General features: G+C 49.6%; 1 long non-coding RNA gene across 1 annotated transcript in view; it reads left to right on the top strand.

Moving 5' to 3' along the window:
• Window positions 1–21,299, top strand: part of LOC309644581 — an 88,630-nt gene that overhangs the window by 39,532 nt on the left and 27,799 nt on the right. Inside the window, exons 3-4 of the long non-coding RNA XR_014254508.1 lie at window positions 5,759–8,044; window positions 16,587–18,066. This is a non-coding gene — a long non-coding RNA (uncharacterized lncRNA). The remainder of the gene's footprint in view (window positions 1–5,758; window positions 8,045–16,586; window positions 18,067–21,299) is intronic.

Here is a 21,299-nt window from a genome sequence, read left to right as displayed (position 1 = left end):
ACTACAAAGGGCTACTTTTATTTTCTTATGGACAGTGTCCTTAACTAGTGTGTTGGTTTCCTGTGGCCACTGTAACAAATTACCACAAACTTAATGGCTTAAAACAACGCAGATTAAGGATCTTACTGTTCTGCAGTTCAGAAATCCTGAAGTCGAGGCCAAGTTCCTTCTTGAGGGCAAGGCTCCATTCCCTTGCCTGTCCAGCCTCCAGAAGCCTCCTGCCTTCTTGGCTTGTGGCTCTTCCCTCCATCTTCAAAGCGAGGAGCATCTTCAGATCTCTCTGTCATCACATCTCCCTCTCTGACTCCAACCCTCCTGTCTCCCTCTTATAAGGACCCTTGTGATTAATCCAGGATAATCTTCTCATCTCAAAATCGTTAACTTAATCGCATCTTTGAAGCCCCTTTTGCCATGGAAGGAAACATTCACGGGTTCTGGGGATTAGCATGTGGACACGTTTAGGGGGCCATTATTCTGCTTCCACAACCAGTGATAGTGATTTAAGGGGAAAAATGGGCCTGAGAAGCCATCTTTAAGGTGGCTGTTTGGATTGTCATTTTCTAAGATATGCAACAAAGGCTCAAATAACAAGGGTTAAAACAAGATTAATATCTTTTTTTCTCTCTCTCTCTCCTCCCCTCCTCTAGCTCTCTATCTCTCGTTTTCTCTCTTTCTATCAGGTCCTCATTCTCTCTGACCTGATGCTCTGCCATCCCTAGGGGTGTTCCAGGCAACTCTCCACCACACCTGCAGACTAGCCAATGGGAAACGGGGGGAGGGGAGAGCACACACCCTCTTCCTTTTAGGGACAGACCCAGAAGTTGGAGCCTTGACTTTCGCCACAATCCCATTGACTGGAACTTGGCCACACAGCTGCAAGGAGGGTTGGGAAATATGGTCGTTCTAGGTGGCCACGTGCCCAGTAAAAATGGGAGTCCTAGTACTAAAAAGGAAGGAGAATGTTAATATTAGGAGACAAATAGCAATTCTGCCATAGGGCTGAGAGAGGAGAGAAAACGGAGATCTCTGTCACAGATGTGGGGCTGGAGGGGAGATAAGCAGCTCCTCCCAGGTGGGAAGATACAGAAATACCCATCATACCCACAGTTAATAGCTTAGTCAGTTTCTAGTCTCGTTCCTCCTTCCTAAGAGGAACCCTGCTTTGGTCAAGATCACAAAGCACTTGGCTAAAAAGTTCGATCTCCCAGTCTCCCCTGAGACCATGAATGTGAGCAGAAATCTGCTGGGGATATCGGGAACAGCCTTCAGCTTCCCGATAGAAATACCCTCCCTTCTTGCTTCTCTGCTCTTCCTCTTCCTACCAGAAGCTCAGGAGTTTCTGCAGGTGCAGCAGCATCTGTCAAGCATGACAAAGGGGTATCCTGGGGGAGCCTGGGTCCTTGCTGATAACACTGAGCCCTACCACCTGTGGACTGCCTACTGCAGACTTCCTTCTAGCAGAGAAAAGCAAACGCCTTGTTTGTTTAATCCTCTTTCCTTTGGCAATTTGGGGTCTCCCTGGCCTGACTGTTTGCTCTCTGCCCTTGTACATTATAGTGGGGCTCGCTGGTAGGTGTGCTCTGCCCACATATACACAGCCCATGGCTTATCCCACCGTCCCAAGGAGAGGCCCCTTGGGGAAGGAAAGCGTATATAGTTGCAGAAGAAACCCATGCTTCTTAGTCATTAACCAACTTGATCCCTTATTTGTAAACGCAAAACAACATTTAAGGGCTCTCAGGAGATATGGAGAAAACAAACATTACAGAAGGGAAAGATCAGGGCTTTCCTGGTGGCACAGTGGTTAAGAATCTACCTGCCAATGCAGGGGACATGGGTTCGAGCCCTGGTCTGGGAAGATCCCACATGCTGCGGAGCAACTAAGCCCGTGCACCACAATTACTGAGCCTGTGCTCTAGAGCCCACGTGCCAAAACTACTGAAGCCCGTGTGCCACAATTACTGAGCCTGCGCTCTAGAGCCCATGAGCTACAACTACTGAGCCCATGTGCCACAGCTACTGAACTCCACACACCTAGAGCCCGTGCTCTGCCACAAGAAAAGCCACCACAATGAGAAGCCCGCGCACCGCAACAAGGAGTAGCCCCCGCTCACCGCAACTAGAGGAGGCCCTCAAGCAGCAATGAAGACCCAACACAGCCAAAAATAAATAAATAAATAAATAAATAAATAAAACATTTTTTAAAAAAGGGAAGGATCCAAGTGGATAAATGGAATACTTCACTCTGGAATAAGCATAGAGAATCCAGGGAGAAGAAAAATCATTTTCATTCTACTTTGTATCTTCAGGAGGATTCAAGAGACAGTGCATTGATGAGAACAGGTTGTTGTGAAAATGGAATAGTCAGAGAAGAAGGAATCAGGCTTGAAAATGAGAAATAGGATTACATTTGAAAGTTTCAATGAGTTGGCTGAGAAATAAGACATGGCCAATGATAAAGTTAGTGATCTGGAGGACAGAATTGAAGAAATCTCCCAGAATGTAAAGAGACAAAGCTGGAAAATGTAAGAGAAAAGTTGAGACAAAGAGGATAAATCCAGGAGTTCCAGATGCTATGAAATGGGAATTTCAAAAGAAGAGAGAGACTGGAAGGGAGGAAGTAATAAAAGAAATGAGACGAACATTTCCCTGCACTCCAGGAAAGGCTTGAGTCCTCAGATTACACGCTTCACCTGGTTCCATTCACAATGCATACCTATAGACCTCAGGGGCAATTTTAAAACATTAAGAATAAAGACGCAGGCCTTTCCTGGTGGCACAGTGGTTAAGACTCCGTGCTCCCAATGCAGGGGGCCCGGGGCCAATCCCTGGTCGGGGAACTAGATCCCACATGCATGCCGCAACTAAGAGTTCGCATGCCACAACTAAGGAGCTGGCAAGCCGCAACTAAGGAGGATATGTGCCACAACTAAGGAGCCTGCCTGCCGCAACTAAGACCTGGCACAACCAAATAAATAAATAAAATATATTTTTTTAATTATTAAAAAAAAAAAAGGGCTTCCCTGGTGGTGCAGTGGTTAAGAATCTGCCTGCCAATGCAGGGGACACAGGTTCGAGTCCTGGTCCAGGAAGATCCCACATGCCGCAGAGCAACTAAGCCCGTGCACCACAACTACTGAGCCTGCGCTCTAGAGCCCGCGAGCCACAACTACTGAAGCCCACGCGCCTAGAGCTCATGCTCTGCAACAAGAGAAGCCACCGCAATGAGAAACCTGCGCACCGCAAGGAAGAGTAGCCCCCGCTCGCTGCAACTAGAGAAAGCCCACGTGCAGCAACAAAGACCCAACACAGCCAAAAATAAATAAATTAAATAAATAAATTAAAAAAAAAAAGAATAAAGAGGCTACTCTACAGACTTTTGGAAATAATAATTTTTTATTTTTTATTTTTTAATAAATTTTATTTATTTATTTATTTATGGCTGTGTTGGGTCTTCGTTTCTGTGCGAGGGCTTTCTCTAGTTGTGGCGAGCGGGGGCCACTCTTCATCGCTGTGCGCGGGCCTCTCACTATCGCGGCCTCTCTTGTTGCGGAGCACAGGCTCCAGACGCGCAGGCTCAGTAGTTGTGGTTCACGGGCCTAGTTGCTCCGCGGCATGTGGGATCTTCCCAGACCAGGGCTCGAACCCGTGTCCCCTGCATTGGCAGGCGGACTCTCAACCACTGCGCCACCAGGGAAGCCCTGGAAATAATAATTTTTAAAGTGGTAAACTACCAAAGATTGAAAATCAGATTAACACCAGATTTGTCATCTACTCGGATGCCAGAAGATGATGAGGATATGTCTTCCATGTTCTGAGGGTAAAAGAGTTTCAATCTTTTGATTGAACCCTTTATATAAGGGTTCCTTATATAACTAAACAAAATAAAGATATTCTTAGACATAGAAGAATTTAAAAATTCACAGTTCATGTACTCTATTTGAAAACATTGCCCAAGGATTTATGTCAACTTCCTGAAAAAGAATCTAAGAAAGAGGATGGCATATACATTATTGAAAAGTGGCAGTTGACAACTGTACAGAAGAGGCAAAGAATACTAGAAAGAAACTAAAATACTATGTGTTATACCTGACACTTGGAAGATTCTCCTTTGAGTGGTAAAGTTTCAGTGACTCGGAATCATATTTCCTTCTGCATGGGTTCATTCACACTTAATGAATATTGTTTACTTGGTGATGTTGTCAGTGCTGTTTATTAGTTTTCAGTTTTTAGAGTCAGCCTATTGACAATTCAAAGAAGATTTAGTTCTAAATTCTAGAGCAGAATTATGAGAAATAATAGTAACACATTGAGACATTATATAGCAGGCACTGTTCTAAGCACTTAGTGTGAATTAACACTTTTAATCTGCATGACGACTTTATGAAGCAGAAACTATGATTATCCCCCTTTTTACTGAAAAGGAAACTGGAACACAGAGAGGTTAAGTAACTTGCTCAAAGTTACACAGCAAAAAGTGGCAGAGGTGGGATTTGAATGCAGACATACTGACCTCAGGGTCCACGAAGTAAAAATAATATAACTAACGTACGTAAGAGGGAAGGGGTAACAACAGACAGAAGTCAGAGTAACTACACTATTTTCCTTATCTTTCAATGGAAGGAATTGTTCAATACAGTCTAAGGTTGATAAATCAAGAAGTAGAAGTAGACATACTGTTAAAGGTAAACTCTACCATCAGAAAAACTAGAAAACCCAAGCCAAGAACTGACACCCCTGGGGAAGTCCTCAAGTACTCTGGTGGAAGAAGATTTTTTGTGTTATGCTTTACTTTTTTTCGCCCTCACATATTTATATCCTGAGATACTACATTTGTCTTCATGTTTGCAGCTAATACTTTATTGTTGAAAAAAAATATTTTATCATGTGCATGTGTTATTGCTATCGTTTTAGAAACGAGTTCAATTTTCCAAAAAAATTCATTTTCTAAATGCGGTGAGTCATCTTGACAACTCTGAGCAGAAGTTACCCATTTTGGAATAACAGTCAGGGTGGAGGGTCTGGAGCCCACCTCTAGCCGCCAGCTCAGCCCATCCCCTCAGTTCTGTCCAGTTAAATCTCCCTCCCACTCCTGGGAAAAGTTTGTCTGGCAAAGTCTTCCAAGCTCAGAACCTTGGCAGACACAACATTCCAAAAGGGAGACCAAGAATCCTGGGAAATGGCTGTGTTCGCCCTTCCCCCGGAGGGCGAGTGTGTTGGTTGGTGGGCTCTGGGAAAATCTAGAAGAGGAACTGCTGACACTGCAACTCAAATCATCATTGGGGGCATTTAGCACATTTGTGAAACCCTGCTTAGGTCTGGCAGCGTCCTCCAGCTCCCTGGAAGATATTGTGGGGTGGCAGCCCCTGCAATGTTGGGGTCTCTTCACGCTCACCCCTTGACTGCTCCCTGGGTCTGCAGTCCCTTGGCCTCCTGGCTCCTCCACCCATCAGTGTCAGGCCCCCAGAGCCCCCTCCAGAGTCGCTGCCCTGGCTGCAGGCCCCTCCAAGGGCTCCAGACTCTGCCCCAAGCAACTACATCCCTGTGGTTCTCGCCGTGAGTCATGGCGGGTCTGCTGTGCCGCCTTCCTATCTGGGGAACCGGAGATCGCCTTTAATTCCCTCCAGCTGGGCTCTGCAGGACTGAGGTAATCTGTTCTGGCGCAAGAGGAAAGCAGAGGGTTTGTTGTGTCTTTGTTTCATTCAAATGGTTTGGATGATGACTCACTCCATTTCTTCTTTCTTTCTTTTTAAACCAGGGCACCGTCTAGAAGTCGTTTTTGATTAGAAGTTGACCTCAGAAGTACGCTCGCATCATTTTGAAAGCATCTGACAGCACCACAGAAACTGACTCAGAATGAGAAAGGACGCAGTGGACGAAGGCCAGGACCAGGGCCTTCCCACACGGCTCTCGGGGGTATCACTGGCCTGAGTCAAAGTTGGGATGCCGTCCCCCGTCAGACCCCCGGATACCTGCATGGACATGGGGCCAGCTCGGAGTGATAGTGGTGACTGTCATCATCGTGGCCATCATCACGTGACACTGGCTGATATTACTGAGTCCTTATTACGTACGTATGGCCCATGCTGTTCTAAGGGAGTTACCCATTCTCGCAGCATCCTGTCAGGCAGGTACCGCTTGGGTTTGCGGTCTGAGTGACATTGTCAGGTACTGCTCATGAGCTGGGAGGTCAGGGTGGGTAGACCAGGGGTCTCTTTAGGAACACGAAGCCCCGAGGCAAAGCCTGCTTGGCCCTGAGGGAGAAGCTATGAACCAGCTAGGTGGGAGCGGGTGGCCAGAGGTGGTGAGCAGGGCGTGAGAGGGGTCCAAGGTCAGTGTTGACAGGAAGGCGAAGCAGGAGGTTGGCTGCACCCAGGTGGAGGGCAGCAGAAAGCTGTGGCTGACCAAGGACATGTCTCTCATTAACTGCTATGCCTCCCCTCTGTGCCAGCCGGTAGGCGGAGACAGGTGGGCATGAAGCATTCACTTCCCCAAGTCCACAGGCTGTTGGAAGAGACAGGCTAGGAGAAACGGAGTGGGAGAAATCACCTCCAACCAGGGCGTTCTGGAAAGTTCCCAGCGGGAGGCGGCTTTGGCGTTGAGCAGGGTGGGAGGGGAGGACCAGCGCAGGAGGGAAGCGGGCACCTTGTGTGTTCAGGTGAGTTAAGCACCTGTGAGGAAGAGGTCGCTCCATGTGGCACGGGTGTGAGCTGAGGGAAAAGGGAATTCTAGGAAATCCAAAAGGTGGATGAGAAAATACTGTGAAGGTCTGATCATAGTAGCAACGATGACTGATACTGCAATAGAGGCCTGGCGTCTGGCATCCCTGCCGGGGGGAGAGGCAAGTGCCCCAAAGGCCTGGAGGGCTGAGCTGGCCACTCCTCTGTGAGAGCAGCTCCTTTGATGGGCCCCTAGTGCTTGCATCTTGTGAGCCCTTCTGTGGGGTGTTTGAATATTGATGAACCATCCATGGGTGGCCAATGTGTTGGTTTCCCGGGGCTGCTGTAACAAATTGCCACAAACCAAGTGGCCTAAAACAACCAAAATTTGTTCTCTTACAGACCTGAAGGCCAGAAGTCCAAAATCAAGGTGTCAACAGGGCCACACTCCCTCCAAATGTTCTAGCTAGGGAGGAATCCTTCACTACTTTTTCCGGTTTCTGGTGGCTCCGGGTGTTCCTTGGCTTGTAGCCTGAGAACCCCAACCTCTGGCCCCATCTTTACGTGGCCTTTTCCTCCTCTTATAAGGACACCTGTCATTGGATTTAGCCCCCACCCCCGATAATCCAGGATGATCTAGAGATCATTAACAATGCCAAGGACCCTTTTCCCAAATAAGGTAACATTCACAGGTTCCTGGTGGATATTTGGGTGGGGGACACCATTCAACCTACTACAGCCAATAAGGCCTATTTCCCCCCATTAAGTGGGAGCTTCCTGAGGATGGAAACTGGGCTCGCTCCTTCCATCCTTCCTTCCCTCCTTCCTTCCTTCCCTCCTTCCTTCCTTCCTTCCTTCTTCCTTCCTTCCTTCCTTCCTTCCTTCCTTCCTTCCTCCCTCCCTCCCTCCCTCCTTCCCTCCCTCCTTCCCTCTCTCCCTTCCCTCCTTCCCCAAATATTGAGGGAACATCTGCCGTGTTCCAGGCTCAGTGCTGGGTCCTGGGGAGACTGAAGCAATGGAAACAGATCCAGTTCCTGCCCTCTGGGAGCTGACTTTGCAGTGGAGGGAGGTAGACCCAACAGAAGCAGTTACACCATTGCTCACGGCAGGTAGAACTACAAAAGAAAGCAGGGAGGGGCAGACCAGCAGGGTTGGGGGTGGGTCAGGGTGAACCAGCTCCAACCAGGGAGGTCAGGGAAGGCTTTGCGGAAGATGTGACACATAAGCTGGACCCTGGATGCTGAGAAGGACCAGGTTGGAACCTCCCTCTCACTTCCTGGCTGTGTGATCTTGGCCAGTTGCTTTATCCCTCTCTGCCTCAGTTTCCTCGTGTATAAAGTGGTGACGGCAAAAACACAGTCTCCTGGAACCATCCTGAGGACTGGGTGAGTAAACCCATGGGGAGCCTTCACAGCTGCAGAGTTCCTAGTAATTGCTTCATAAGCCATAGCTAATCCTTCTAAAAGAATACTTAAATGTTAACATTATTGGCACACAGGCAGAGCCATGCACCAAAAAATTTTGTTAGTAATGGAGGAATATTTATTTTAAAAACCAAACAAACAAAAAAGGACCTAAAATTAGTCATCATGCGAAACTCTGAAACGTCTTGGAGTTCCTTACTCTTATTTTACAGCTTGACTTGGGGCTTGTTCGAATCAGGTTGGGGGCCTGGGACACCTATTCTCTTTAGGGTTTGGGGCTTAAAAATCTTCATAAAGGCCTGGCAGAGGTACCAGGGGATGTTGGCCACTATTTTGGGCAGAGCAAGCTGAGTCCTTGGAACTTTGGGACCGGCCAGCGGAGCCAGGGGTCTCCTACGTCGTGTTGACTTGGCAGATGGATGGAGGTCAGGCTAAAGGTGGTCCTGGGGTGAGAAGGGGCAGAGAGGCCGGGGCACTTGCAGGAGGCCCATGGAGAGCCCCGGGCCTGCAGGCATCTCCTCCCACCTGGGCCTCCGGGATCCGTCCCTCTAGGGGGCAGTAGGGCTCCACCGAGAGCCCCTGTCTCGTCTTGCAGAGGCCGGGAGACGCTCCTCGCCTTAGAATGTGCCTTGGTGTCAGCATCAAGGGAGATTTCTTTTTTTTTTAAATTTTTATTGGCGTATAGCTGCTTTACAGTGTTGTGTTAGTTTCTGCTGTGCAGCAAAGTGCATCAGCTCTACGTATATCCCCCTCTTTTTCAGATTTCCTTCCCATTTAGGTCACCACAGAGCACATCAAGGGAAATTTCTGCACAGACTTTGCCCTGGCTGGGCCCAGAGGATATATCTTTTCACATTCAGATGTCTGGGGGGGAAATGCTCATTAGGAAGGAAAGCATTTAATGTCACGGTAACACGTGAATGTTTCTAAAAGTGGAAGCTGACAGCTGTACCCACTTAGGGGGCACTTTGGGGTTCCAGCTGCCAGGAGTTCACCCCCCTCCAGCCTGACGGGGGAAGGAAGTTAGATTTCTAAGGCTCATGATATTCACAGGGAGAAGACGTGCGTTTCCGCACTAGTGTTCATGGCCAGGTTCAGGTTTTTAGACCCTCAAAACAGATCTCCTTGACCGGTTCTCCCCCACCCATCGTAGGGGGCATCAGCTCCTCCTCCTCTCTTGCTGGGGGACCAGGGTAGCCCCTGGCTGTGTTTTGATGTAGCACTGTGACCCCAAAGATCTGAGACTTATGGGTGGCAACCCCCGGGGTGTGGCCTTGTGGTCCACTCTGGGGGCAGGGGGTGCGGGTACATCTGCATGGGGCGCACACAGTCCTGGGTTCAGATCCTAAATCTGCCACTTCATGCTGTGTGGTCTTCAGCAGGGGTCCTCATGGAGCCTCCCACCTCGCCTGAAAAACAAGGAGAGACCTGCCCTGCAGGGTGACTGTTATTTCTAGACGTGATTCCAGTGACACGATTCCTGGAACGGGCTTAGTGGGGTGCCAAGCACACGCTGACACTCACCATTACACCACCAGCCACCCTTCCAGCTCCCAGCCCGCTGCCTACTCCAGCCCCCCTTCCCTGACCTCTACCACTTCCCACTTCCCTGGCACTCCATCCCTTCTGTGTTTACTGTTCACAGTCTGTCTCCAGCTGGAATATGAGCTCTCCCCTGCCTTATGCAGGACACATATTCAACATCAATAAATATTGTTGAGGGACTTCCCTGGTGGTCCAGTGGTTGAGATGCCGCGCTTCCAGTGCAGGGGCCGTGGGTTTGAACCCTGCTCGGGGAACTAAGATCCCACGTGCCGTGAGGCCAAAACCAAACCAAACCGAAAACAACAACGTCAACAATGAAACATACATACATACGCACATACATACATGCGTACATAAATATCGTTGAGTGCACGCGTGAGGGAACGGGAGCTCTAACCCAGTTATCTGGGCCTCAGCTTCCCCGGCTGTGCAGTGAGGGTGATGCTGCTAGAAGTCTCTAGGTGGCTTTGGATGCATCAAGCCCTTGTGTGAGCACCTGGCCCAGGCACTCAGCAGATGCAAGTTCATGTCCCCGGTTGTCGGCTTTGTAACACCGTCAGGAGAACGGCCCCTCCTCCAGCCCTCGAGGACAGCCACACAGACTCGGCCAGCGGGGCCTGAGCGGGGTCTCTGCACGTTGGATCCTTCCACACACCAGGTGGGGAGGCCCAGGTCAGGGAGGAAGACCCTGAGGCTCAGGAACGGGGGGGGTCACTGGTCTGTGTAAGCGATGCGCGAGGCCTAGGGCGCGTCCGCTGTTCTGCGTGAAGCAGCTGGGGGCTCTCACTGGGGGGGCGGGCTGGTCCATGGTGGGTGACAGACCCTCACCCACGGTGGCCAAGAGCAAGGGCACACGGGTGGATGGTGGGCATGAGTCCCAGCTTGACTGCTTTTCACTGGGTGGCCTCGGCAGGTGACTTCACACCTCTGAGCCTCGGTTTCCTGTCCGGTGGGGTGACGGGAACCCGCCGCTCTGAGAGCTGTGGTGAGACCATAACCAGCACAGGAATGAGAGTCGTTACTGTGCTGAATTCAGGGTCGAGCAAAGGACTTGAGGGAAGCAGAGTAACGGCCCCTCAAAGATATCCACGCCCTGATCCCTGGAACCTGTGAATGGATGCTACCTTGAGAGGGGGATTAAGGTTGCAGATGGAATTAATCTTGCTAATTGGCTGACCTTACGATCAGGAGACTAGCCTGGGGGATCCAGGTGGGTCCAGTGGAACCACAAGAGCCCTTAAAAGTGGAAGAGGGAGGCAGCGAGAGAGGCTGGACCTGCCACTGCTGGCGCTGAAGACGGAGGAAGGGGCCGTGAGCCGCGGAATGTGAGTGGCCACCAGAAGCTGGAAAAGGCAGAAGAACCCTGGAGTTTCCAGAAGGAATGCAGCCCTGCCAACACATTGATTGTAGCCCAGAGACTTCTGAGCTCCCAAACTGTAAGGTGATAACTCTCTGTTGTCTTAAGGCATAAGTTTGTGGCAGTTTGTTCGTGCAGTGATGGGAAACTCACAGGAGGGCTGCGTTATGGCAGCCTCAACCCGGGCCTCCCTCTCAGGAGCAGAACATGGCAGAATGAAGATCAGTCTCAGACCTGCTGACAGGGGGTTAAATCTAGTAGAACCCTGGCCCTTTGTAAATGAGAAGAGACCGTCAAGATCATCTAGGTCCTCTTTCAGAGCGGGATGTCCCCCAGATTAGTCCCGAGCAATGTTCTGTTCAAAATGGTCCCATGGGTCAGTCAGTTAGGAAATGCTGCGTACACTGTCCACCTTTCAAACAGTCACAGTACTCTTATCTCTGAGAGGCTCTGAGAAGGCCTGCAGCAAAAAGCAAGAAAGGCTTTCTAACTGCCACTCAGCACTTCCAAAGATATTGTAGCATAAACCTTCTTCCTCCGTGTTCCCCCCAGAACTTCTACTAACAACTCACAAAAATGTGTTTGGTGGATGGGCTGATCTAATCAAATCAATTCATGAGACAAATGGAGAAACTGAAGCCCAAACAGGTGGAGGTGCTCTGGAGAAGCAGTGCAGCTTCAACCAGCCACACGGCCCTGGGCAAGTCACATCACCTCTCAGAGCCTCTGATTCCTGATGGATAAAATGCAGACAAGAGGGCCTGCTTTGCAGAATACCATGGATAGCTGTCTCCATCCGTTGGGGCTGCTATAACAAAGTACCATAGACTGGAGGGCTTGTAAACAACAGAAACTTATTTCTCACAGTTCCAGAGGCTGAGAGTCTGAGCCCAGGATGCCAGCATGGGCAGGTCCTGGTGAGGGCCCTCTTCTGGATTGCAGACTATCCACTTCTCCCTGCGTCCTCACGGGGTGGAAAGAGAGCTCTCTGGAGCCTCTTATGTAAGGGCACTAATTCCATCCATGAGGGTTCCACCCTCAAGACCTAATTACCCCTAATTAGGCACCTCCTAATACCACCACATTGGCAGCTAGGATTTTAACTTGAGTTTTCAGTCTATAACCAAGGAAGTGGCCGTTGAAGTGGCCAGCACCCACCTGGTAGGTAGTTAGGCAAGAGTAGGTACTATTTGTATTCGTTTCCCATTGTTGCCACAACAAGTCACCACAGACTTACTGGCTTACAACACAAATTTATTATCTTACATTTTTGGAGGTCAGTAGTCCTAAAATCAAGATGTCAGCAGGGCTGGTTCCTTCTGGAGGCTCTAGAGCAGAATCTGTTTGCCTTTTCCAGCTTCTAGAAGCTGCCCTTGTTCCTGGGCTCACACCATTCTGACCTCTGCTTCTGTCATCACGTCTTCTGAGTCTGACCCTCCTGCCTCCCTCCTATAAGGAACTCTGTGACTATAGTGGGTCCACCTGGATAATTCAAGGTAACCTCCCAATCTCAAGGTTCTTCATCACAGCTGCAAAGTCCCTTTTGCCTTGTAAGGTGACATATTCCCAGGTCCCAGGGATAGGATGTGGACATCTTTGGGGACCACTATTCAGCTGACCACGCCCAGGATGCCTCCTTTGCTGACCCTGCATTCCTCCTGCTGCAGTAGATTCTCTCTCTCCTTTGCTCCAGGTTGGACACCAAAGGAGTGATTTAGTTCTAACCTGGGCTTCTGGTTGAGTCAAGTGCGGGAGAAAGTTTGCGTCTCCGCAGACATCCCCCATCCCTCTGAGACCATCACCCCCAGGCCATGCAGGTTGCAGTGGAAGAGCATCTTAGAAGGCAGGCTGCAGCCAAGGATTCCAGAGAAAACTGACTGCAAACTGTATCCCTTCACTCATCCAATATTGGAGTGCCTGCCGTATGCCTGGCCCCTCTTGGTGCTGCAGGCACAGGTGTGGACTGGACAGACCGGGCCCTGCCCTCAGGGAGCTGACTTCTCATGGGGAAGAAGGCCAGTCGAGGAAAGATCACATAATAGGCACTAGATCAAAAACAAAACAGCGGGGTATGAAGATGGAGGATGGTGGAGGTGTGCCCAGTTTGCCATGTGGGGCTGGTGAGCGGGAGGGGCACGGAGGCTGAATCCTGGGATTCTAGGTTTGGCAACAGGGTTGATGGAGATGTCATCTTCAGAGAGGGGTTCACAGGAGGAGAACAACTTTTTGCAGGCCTGCGGGGAGGTGATGAGTTCCGTCCTGGGTATGACAGTGTGACGGTCCCAAGGTCCATCTACATGGGGTGTCAGTGGGTGAGGGAATGTCTGAGCTGGAGCTAATGAATGTGGGCATTGTTCATCTCGGGGTGGGTTCCCCATGGAGGAGGAGACAAGAGGACCTGGGGCCGATGCCTGGGGAGCCTCCGTTTGGGCTGCAAAGGACGAGGAGCTTATGGGCGGAAGCAGGGAGACAGGGGCACGGGTGCCCAGAAAGCCAAGAGCAAAGGAAGAGGCTCACGAGGTGGAGAGCACTCAACAGGGCTGAACGCTGCAGAGAAGCCCAGGAAGGGAAGACTCGAGAAGAACCCATTTGGTTCAGCTGGAGGAGGGCCCCAGTGGCCTCTGTTGCGGCCGTGTGCTGGGGGCAGAAGCTGCAGAGCAGCGGCGGGGGGGGTGAGCAGTAGAGGAAGCCGGGACAAGACGCGTGAATGGCTCTTTCCTTGGCCGGGAAGTACGGAGGAGCCAGGCCAGTGGCTGGAGGTGGCCGTGGCGGTGATGGCTTTTTCCATCTTTATTTCTGGTTTATTTAGGCAGGGGACACCTGGATTGTTTAAATGCTGATGGTTGGGAGCCAGGAGAGGGGGAGGTGAAGATAAAGGGGAGGGGTTGACCAAGGTGCCAAGTGGGCGGGAGGAGGCCCCTCCAGAATCCCAAAACGGGGGTGGGACGGCCATCTGGGAGGAAGGAACCTGTGCAGGGAGGCCTGTGGGCTGGAAGCAGGAGGTGTGTGCAGCAAGCACGTGGGCACTGGCTCTGGGCGGTGCAGGGATGGGCAGGTCATCATGGGGCTTTAAATCTACGAGCGATGCGGTCCGATTGGAGCCTCAGAACCAACATCTGGCAGCTGAGTGAATGGGTGGAAGAAGCCCATCAACCTGTTAGGAACAGGGCTCACAAGTGTCCATCTCCTCTGTGGAGATGCTGGTGGAAATGCCCATCATAACTCAAGATGCAGAATATTTTGAGAGGTGGTATTCTTTGAAGTTTAAAAACACAAGATCTAGGGGACAGACTGGGTTTGGATCCTGACTCCCTTCCAACAAGCTGTGTGACCTCGGGCTGGTTACTTGACCTCTCTGTGTGTATTAGTTGCTTGTAGCTGTATAACAGACTACCTCAAAACTTAGCAACTGAAAACAACACCCGTTTAGTATCTCACAGTCCCTGTGAGTTGGGAAGCCAGGAGCCGCTTAACTGGGGCCCTGTGCTTGGGGTTACTCACTGGGCTGTGATCAAGGAAATGGCAGAGGCCAGAGTCTGCTCAAGGCACGACTGGGTAGGACCCACTTCCAGGCAAAGTCAGCGGCTGTTGGCAGGATTCAGTTCTCCCTGGGCTGTTAACTGAGGCCCTCATTTCCTCACTGTCTGAAGCCAGAAGCCACCTTGAGTTCCAAATGGAGTTTGTCAAGTAGGCAGGTGGATAATTGAGTCTGGAATTCAGGAGAAGGGTCCTGGCAGGAGATATAAATGTGGGAGTCCTAGGCACGTAGATGGTATTTAAAACCATGCAATTGGTTGAGATCACCAAGGAAACAGGTGCAGATAGAAAACAGGTCCAAGGGCTGAGCCTGGGGGTATCCCAGTATTGGGGAGATGATGGGGAACCAGCAATAGATGGTAAGGAGAAGCCGGTGGAAAAGAAGAAGACCCAGTGGAAGCCACGTGAAAGAAGCGTATAGGGTTTAACCACTGATTCTGCTGACCAGTCCAGTGAGATGACCATGGACAATTGACTGCTGATTTAACAACAACCTGGGGTCGCTGGTGACTTTGACAAGGTGGTGTCAGTGGGTGTGGAAGCTGATGGGAAGGAGTTCAAGAGAGAATGGTAGGGGAGAGAGCGGATACATGCAGTATTTCAAGGAGTTTTGCTGTAAAGGAAAACAGAGAAATAAGACAATAGTTGAAGGGGAATTGTAGGATCCACAATTATTTTTTTTAACAGATCTTTATTGGAGTATAATTGCTTCACAATACTGTGTTAGTTTCTGTTGCACAACAAAGCGAATCAGCCACATGCATACACATGTCCCCATATCCCCTCCCTCTTGAGCCTCCCTCCCACCCTCCCTATCCCACCCCTCTAGGTCATTGCAAAGCACCGAGCTGATCTCCCTGTGCTATGCGGCTGCTCCCCACCAGCCAACTGTTTTACGTTCGGTAGTGTATATATGTCGATGCTACTCTCACTTTGCCCTAGCTTCTCCCTCCCACCCCATGTCCTCAAGTCCGTTCTCTATGTCTACCTCTTTATTCCTGCCCTGCAACTACGTTCATCAGTACCATTTTTTTTTTTTTTAGATTCCATATAGAATGGCCATTATCAAAAAATCTAAAAACAATAAATGCTGGAAAGGGTGTGGTGAAAAGGGAACCCTCTTGCACTGTTGGTGGGAATGTAAATTGATACAGCCACTATGGAGAACAGTATGGAGGTTCCTTAAAAAACTAAAAATAAAACTACCATACGACCCAGCAATCCCACTACTGGGCATATACCCTGAGAAAACCATAATTCAAAAAGAGTCATGTACCAAAATGTTCATTGCAGCTCTATTTACAATAGCCAGGACATGGAAGCAACCTAAATGTCCATCGACAGATGAATAGATAAAGAAGATGTGGCACATATATACAATGGAATATTACTCAGCCATAGAAAGAAACGAAATTGAGTTATTTGTAGTGAGATGGATGGACCTAGAGTCTGTCATACAGAGTGAAGTAAGTCAGAAAGAGAAAAACAAATACTGTATGCTAACACAATTATTTATTTATTTATTTATTTATTGTTGGCTGTGTTGGGTCTTCGTTTCTGTGCGAGGGCTTTCTCTAGTTGCGGCAAGCGGGGGCCACTCTTCATCGCGGTGCGTGGGCCTCTCACTATCGTGGCCTCTCTTGTTGCGGAGCACAGGCTCCAGACGCACAGGCTCAGTAGCTGTGGCTCATGGGCCCAGTTGCTCCACGGCATGTGGGATCTTCCCAGACCAGGGCTCGAACCCGTGTCCCCTGCATTAGCAGGCAGATTCTCAACCACTGCACCACCAGGGAAGCCCCCTAACACAATTATTTTTAAGGTAGGGGAAATAATTGCATGTCTGTATTCTGATCGGAATTATCTAGTAGAGAAGGAGGCTGGGCGATGTCTTGAGAAGGTGAGAGGGAACGGAGGGGGGTGGTCTAAGGTAGGAACAGGACGGTTTTTGAAGTATCACGAGGCAAAGCCAAGCGAGCACACGGGCCCTGATGCTGGTGGGGCAGGTGCGGTGGTAGGAGCTCACGGTAGCTCTTTCCACCTGCTTCCATGTTCCTCCCGAAATAGGAAGCAAGGCCGGCAGAAGAGAGGGAGAGCGGCGGGAGGAGGCGCTGGGAGTTTAAGGAGACAGAGAAGATGTGAACGAGTCATCCAGGAGAGTCAAGAGTGGAGGACAAGGAGAAATGGACTCTGGTGCCCAGGCAGTGATGGAAGCCCATGCATCATTGGCGGTCACGGGTATGCAGTGCGTTTATGTTTTTCTGTAGCCAAGTTCACGAGCACAGAGGAAACTGAGCATTGGATTTAACCAGCTTGGGAGGGTGGATGATGCTTCACCATGGGATTTAAGCTGGGAAAGGGGAGGAGGGAGCACATCAAGAGAAAGACGAGTGAAAAAAAAGGTCAAAGGGCAAAAGGATTATAGGTGGCAGGTGGGATGTGGGATTATTCGAGTCAGGTGCTGGAGAGAAGCCAGTGTCAACGAGGGGGTGCTTGAGACTGAGATGATGGGGGAGGGGCTACAGTGATTGGTGATTTCAAGGTCTCCGGCCATGGTCCTCAGTGCTGTCCTAGGAGCAGGCATCACCTGGGACCTCACCGGGAAATGCAGGTTCTCTGGCCCCACCCCAGACCTACTGAGTCAGAATCTCCAGGGGTGGAGCCAGCGATTTGTGTTCTCACAAACTGCCGCCTCTCCCCGCGGGCTTCCTGATATGCATGAAGGTTTGGGAACCACTGCCCTAGGGTAGAATGGCCAAAGGAGGAGGACAAGTGTCACAGGACCAGAAGAATTTAAGAAATTGAGAGGTCAGGAAGGGAAAAGGATTCCTTAAGGAACATGAAATTGCTGAAAATTGAGACAGGGGTACAGGGACTTCCCTGGAGGTCCAGTGGTTAAGACTCCGCCTTCAAATGCAGGGGGCGTGGATTGGATCCCAGGTAGGGGAACTAAGAGCCCACATGCTGTGGGGTGCGGCCAAAATTTTTTTTAAAAAGGGGGTACAGCTGAAGAAAGTGCCCGGACACAGGAGCTAAAGTCACCAAGAAATGAAGACAATGGCCAGGTGGAGAAGAGTCTAGAAGTGGCAGAAAACAGTAAGGAGGACACCTATCCCGGAGCCCAGTGATGTAAGGGCTGTGGGAGATAGGCAGCCCCTCTGCGGGGCATAGCGGGCAGGACAACGGCCCCCCAAAGATGTCCACTCATCCCTGGCACTTGTGCGTATGTTACCTTACACGGCAGCGGGGACTTGGCAGGTGTGATTACTAATCTCGAGATGGAAAGAGTAGCCCGGATTATCCAGGTGGGCCCAATGTAATCACAAGCGTCCCTATAAGAGGGAGGCCGGAGACTCAGACGTAGGAGTATGCGGCTCCGGGGGGCAGCGGTTGGGGTGATGCCGTTGCTGGCTTGGAAGATGGAGGGAGGCCCACCGGCCAGGAAGCGGATTCTCCCCTCGAGCCTCCGGAAGGGACACAGCCCTGCGGACACCTTGAGTTTAGCCCAGTGAGACCATTTTGGATTCCTGACCTCCAGAACCATAAGGTAATGAACTTGAATCACCTTAAACCACTATGTTTGTGATAACGTACCATAGACCTCTGCGAGGGAAGCGGGGGCCTCAGGAGGGTGGTGGGTTTCAGAGCAAAAACACCAGGCACACTCGGGAGGAAAAAACTGAGAACGTGGGGTTTTGTTTACGGTGGGCCGTGAGATGTGGAGGGCAAAGGAGCAGCGACTGTGTTTTGGGAGTTGGGGGTGGGGCAGAAGGTGGGCTTGCTGAGCTTCCGAGGGGGTAGTGAGTGCGAGAAGCGGGACTGCTGGAGAGCCTGACGCCAACAGGGAGAAAGAGCAAAACGATTAGCCCTGAGGGTGAGGACGTGGGCGCTGGGTGATGGGAAGCGGCGGCGTCTGGGAGCCCCGCTTCCCGACCCTCAGAGGGGCCCGGACCTGCTCTGAGAGCGTGGGTCCCCGTCGGGGCAGCAGGGGTGCGCACAGCGTGGACGTCGGAAGGGCTCTGCAAGGCCCAGCTTGGGGGGCGGCAGTGCCCCCCGGGTGCCCTGGCTCCTTTGCATCACGTGGGGGCTAAATGAGACGCTTGGCTCGGGAGCAGCGGGGCTGCAGGTGCGTCTGGGAGAACCAGATGGAGGAGAGCCGCCGCCAAAACGCGTCAACAGTATAACTCTTTGAGCAGGAGTGCCTCGCCTGCCGCAGGTTCCCGTTACCTCGCCAGACTCCCCGGGGAGGTCGCGGTGCACATTCGGCTTGTAAACGGCAGCTGGCCGGCCGCCCTGCGCTCACCTGTCCCCGAGGAGCCGTTGAGCCACAGCAGCCAGCACTTTACGGGCGGGAGGGCCACGGGTGACGGCAGGAAGCCAGAAGGCAGATAAGAGCCTGGCAGGCTCGGGATCCGAGGGAGTGATGGTCTTTATTGCTGTCTGCAGCCAAGGGAACTGGTTCTTTCTAGAAGCCAGCCTGGAGCCCACAGATGTGTAATTAGAAGCGAATGAACTGAGCCAGATGGGACAGAAGAAAGGTCTCTCTTGAGTCAGATGTTTAGGTTTTAAAAATGTGTTAAATATTAGGAAAGGATTAATTTTCCATGCATTCCGGATGAATCCATTGTTCCCAATGTCACTTGCATGTGTGAAACTTGGACACGTTTGTTCATTCAGCACATAGTTCCAGAGGGCCTACTGAGGGCAGGGTCTGGGCATATGGCATTGAACCCGAACAAAGACTATCTATGCTCACATGGAATTTACAGGTGTAAGAGACAGATTGTAAACCAGCAAACGGTTCTGCAAACAGGAGAATCCTGTATATGTCGTGGTGGGTGTATTTGTGGGCAGGGTGGAGGTAGATCCCACATTCCACATTGTCAGGGAGGTCTTCCGAGGATGAGAGGTTTGATTTGGGGACCTGAGGGATGAGGGAGAGCAGTTCCATGAGCCTCAGGGGTCAGAGCGTTTCAAGTCTTGGGAAAACTGAGGCAGAGGTGGGACAGGGTTAGGATTAGGCGAGGAACAGAAGAGAGGCTGACATGGAGGAACAGAGCTGAGTCTGGAGAAGCGGTAGGCAGGGAAGATTGTCGAAAGTCTTGACAGAAATCTGGATCATTCTAAATACAAAGGGAAGGTCTCAGTCCTGTGGCTGGTAGGTTACTGAGGCTCTTGCGCTGTCTCCGACCTGAGTGACTAAACTGCCTGTTTTTTTGAAATTAAAGTGATACCAGCAAGATGGCAGAATAGGAGGCTTCTACCATCATTCCCCCACAGAACATTGATTTCTTTTTCAGCTTTATTGAGGTGTGACAAATGAAGTTGTAAGGTATTTAAAGTGTACATCATGATGAGATGATAAAAACTGTGAAAGGATTCCCCCATCTAATTAACACATCCATTACTTCACTTATTGATCTTTTTCTGAGTGTGAAAACCTTCAAATTGTACTGTTAGCAAATTTCAATTACACAATAGCAATATCAATTACAGTCACCATGTTCTACATCAGATCCTCAGAACTTATTTATCTTACAGCTGAAACTTTGTACCCTTTTACCAACCTCTCCATATTTTGTCCAGGCCCCAGAAACCACTTTTTTCTGTTTCTATGAGTTTGACTTTATGTTCTTTCCTAGATTCCACATATAAGTGAGACCATGCAGTATTTGTGTCTCTGTGTCTGGTGTATTTCACTTAACATAATGTCCTTTAGTTTCATCTGTTGTCGTCACAAACAGCAGGATATCTTTCTTTCTCATGGCTGAATGATACTTCATTGTGTGTATATGTATATATACATATATGTTTGTATACATACACGTGTGTGTGTGTGTGTGTTTATACATATACCTACCACATCTTCTTTATCCATTGACAGATACTTAGATTGTTTCCCTATCTGGCTATTGTGAATAATGCCACAGTAGGGAACATGGGAGTGCAGATCTATCTTTGGGATCCTGTTTTTATTTACTTTGGATATATACCCAAAAGTGGGATGACTGGATCATATGGTAGTTTCTATATTTAATTTTTTTTATTGAAGTACAGTTGATTTACAATGTTGTGTTAATTTCTGCTGTACAGCAAAGTGATTCCGTTTTATATATATATATATATATATATATATATATATATATATATATATACACATACATACACACACACATTCTTTTTCATATTCTTTTCCATTATGGTTTATCACAGGATAGTGAATATAGTTCCCTGTGCTATACAGTAGGACCTTGTTGTTTATCCATTCTGTATATAATAGTTTGCATCTGCTAACCCCAAACTCCCACTCCATCCCTCTGGCACCCTCCCTCCCTCTTGGCAACCACAAGTCTGTTCTCTGTGTTTGTGAGTCTGCTTCTGTTTTGTAGATAAGTTCATTTGTGTCATATTTTAGATTCCACATATAAGTGATACCATATGGTATTTGTCTTTCTCTTTCTGACTTAGTATGATAATCTCTAAGTGCATCCATGTTGCTGCAGATGGCATTATTTCGTTCTTTTTTATGACTCAGTAATACTCCATTGTTTATATGTACCACATCTTCTTTATTCATCTGTTGGTGGACATTTAGGTTGTTTCCGTGTCTTGGCAATTGCAAATAATGCCGCTATGAACATAGGGGTGCATGTATCTTTTTGAATTATAGTTTTTCTGGATATATGCCTAGGAATAGGATTGCTGCATCATATGGCAACTCTATTTTTAGTTTCTTGAGGAACCTCCATACTGTTTTCCATAGTGATTGTACCAACTTAC

This window comes from Balaenoptera physalus (assembly GCF_965194825.1).
Source record: "Balaenoptera physalus genome assembly, chromosome: 16".
Taxonomy (NCBI): Eukaryota; Metazoa; Chordata; class Mammalia; order Artiodactyla; family Balaenopteridae; genus Balaenoptera; species Balaenoptera physalus.
This window is presented reverse-complemented; position numbering and strand designations above follow the sequence as displayed.